The sequence below is a fragment of the Dromaius novaehollandiae genome, unplaced genomic scaffold (genome assembly GCF_036370855.1).
Source record: "Dromaius novaehollandiae isolate bDroNov1 unplaced genomic scaffold, bDroNov1.hap1 HAP1_SCAFFOLD_189, whole genome shotgun sequence".
Taxonomy (NCBI): Eukaryota; Metazoa; Chordata; class Aves; order Casuariiformes; family Dromaiidae; genus Dromaius; species Dromaius novaehollandiae.
The window spans coordinates 5,001-7,500 of record NW_026991318.1 but is presented as its reverse complement, the minus strand read 5'-3'; the positions used below and the strand labels follow the sequence as shown (position 1 = coordinate 7,500).

The following is a 2,500-nucleotide window of genomic DNA, read 5'->3' as shown; positions in this document are numbered from 1 at the left end:
GGAGAGCCGGGCGGAGGTTTAAAGACTCGGGCGGCCCGATGCGACTCGCGGAGGCGGCCGGGCGTGCTGCCGGAGGGCCGGGGGGTCGGCGCGCGCGGGCGCCGCGCCCCCCCATGCCAGCCGGCGCGCCCCGCGCTCGCCCCGCGGGCAGCCGGGACGGAGAGGGGTTACCCTGCCCCCTCTCTCCGCGGTCTGGTCTCGGCGGAGAGACGCCGCGCGGTCGGCCTAGTTGCCGGCCTGCCTCGAGCGTTGCGAGCCGGGCGCGAGCGCGTGCTCGCCGCCGGGAGGGCGAGCCCCCACCGCGGGTGGTGCGGGCGCCGAGCCTCCGCGCGTCTCCTCCTTCTCCCTGGCCGGTGCTTCTGGGTCTTCCGCCGTGGCCGCCGTCGGCGGCGCCCTACCCTACGCGCCCGCCCCGGCACTCTGCCGTCCGGGGCGCCCGCCTCGCTCTGCCCCGCCCGGCTCCGCCAGGCAGCGGGGGGGCGGTGGTGGGGCGGCGGCGGGGGCGGCCCGCCCCGCTCTCCGCGTGGAGACGGGGAGAGCGGGCGCCGTCCCCGTCCGTGCCGCCTTGCCCGCCTGCCCGCCGCCGGGCGTCTGTCCGCGGAGGGGACGGGCGAGCGCGTGGCGTCACCCGCGAGGCGGTGTGTGCGGGCGCGCGGGGGTGTGGGCGCCGCGGCGGCGGCGGCGGCGGCGGTCGAGCCGGAGGGCCGGCGAGGCGAGCGAGGAGCTGGGAAGCGCGGGGCCGGCGGGCCGCAGGCGCGCGGGCGGCGGGGCGACGCCGCTCCCGGTGGCGGCCGGGCTCTGACGCCTGGGGCGGGGGGGGGGTGGTCTGCGGGGACGGACCCCCCCCAACATCCCGAGGCAGGCGGTGTGGCCGGCCCGCCGCTCCCTGCCGGGCCAGACCGAGCCGGGCGCCTGGGCCGGACTCGAAGCGAGACAGGGTTTGTCCCCAGGTCGGGAGCGAGGGCTCCCCGCCCTTCTCGTTCGGGTTTGCCCTTCGTTTCCCCCCCCCCCCCTTTCTCTGTGCTTGTACGGTCAGTGAGGCAAGCCCCTCTCTTTCTCTCGCTCTCTCTCTCCTTCCGTCTCTGCCGTCCCTTGCTCAGCAGCCGGCGTCGGCGTGAGGAAGGGCGGTGGGGCGGAGGAGGAGGGGGCGGAGGAGGGGGGGCCCCCCAGGGGCTGCGAAAGCTGCCCGGTCCCCCCGCGCGCGCGGCGGGGACCGAAACCGAGACAACTCTTAGCGGTGGATCACTCGGCTCGTGCGTCGATGAAGAACGCAGCTAGCTGCGAGAATTAATGTGAATTGCAGGACACATTGATCATCGACACTTCGAACGCACTTGCGGCCCCGGGTTCCTCCCGGGGCTACGCCTGTCTGAGCGTCGCTTGACGGTCAATCGTCACCCGCGCCGTGGCGTGGGCGCAGCGGCGTGCCGCCCCTCGGTGGGTGTGGGGGGGGGCGCGGTTCGGGTGCGCCCGGCCGTGCCCGCCCTCCCCTCCGAGCCCGGCGGCTGCCGCCGCGCCGCGTGGCGCGCGCGGTGTGGCGCGGCTGGGGCGCCTCGCAGGCCCGTTGCCCCGGGGAGAGGGGGGGTGCTCTCCTTCCCCTCCCCGCGCGGCCGGGCCTTCGTCCCCCTAAGTGCAGACTCGGGAAACCCCCGCTCCCGGAGCGCCCGCGTCGCGGACTTCGTCCCGCCGGGCCCCCAGATCGGGTCGGTCGCGGTGGCCCGGCGCCCGGCGCCGCCCGCCCGCCACCACCGCCAGTGCCGCCGCACGGGCCTCTCCTCCACCACTCTCCCGGTGGTGCGCCGGTCCCCCGTTCCCCTCCGGCAGAGGGGACGGCCGGCCGCCCTTTGCCTCGCCCTGGCCCTGACCGCCGCCGTTTCGGCGCCCGCCGGGCCCCCCCCAACCCCGCGCTTCCCCGCGTCCGCAGCGCGTCGTCGAGCCACTTCCACCCGCCGGCTGGCGTCAGCCGCGCGGCGTTGCGTTGAGGCCCGGCGGCGGCGGCGGCGCGCGGGGGGCCGCGGCCGGGGGGGGGGCCGCGCAGCGCGGGCGCCGTGGGGCGGCGGCGGGGCGGGGGGCGAGGGAGGGCGCGCCGCGCCGTCCCCACGCCGGGGCGGAGAGCGGAGGTCAGCGGCCGGGAGGAGGAGGCGGCCGCAGAGCGGCGGAGGGCTGCGCGAGTGGCGTGAGCGAGCGAGCGCGCGTTGGCGAGCCGGGCCCGGGGGGGGGAGGCGCGGGCCTCGTCCCCGGCCCCGCGCGGCTGTCTGCGGGTGGGTACCGCGGTGGTACCGCTCCGTGCTGCCGCGCGCGCGTGCCGGCGGGCCGGCCCGCCGTCCTCTCCCCCTGCGCGGCGGCGTCCGCCGCGTGCCGGCGGGGGCCTCGGGCCGTCCTCCCAGCTGCCTCGGGCCCGCTCCGGGAGTCGAAGCGCGAGGGGCGCGGCGCGCGCGGGCGCGCCGGCCCCGTCCCCATCCGATTGCGACCTCAGATCAGACGTGGCGACCCGCTGAAT

General features: G+C 79.3%; 1 non-coding gene and 1 pseudogene across 1 annotated transcript; both read left to right on the top strand.

Annotated features, from left to right (window-relative positions):
* The first annotated feature begins 1,226 nt into the window (after positions 1-1,226).
* On the top strand, positions 1,227-1,379 carry LOC135325782 (5.8S ribosomal RNA). Its single transcript, XR_010386559.1, has one exon. It is a non-coding gene; the product is annotated as a 5.8S ribosomal RNA (ribosomal RNA).
* A 1,088-nt stretch (positions 1,380-2,467) lies between these two features.
* Positions 2,468-2,500, top strand: part of LOC135325785 (28S ribosomal RNA) — a 4,173-nt pseudogene continuing 4,140 nt past the window's right edge.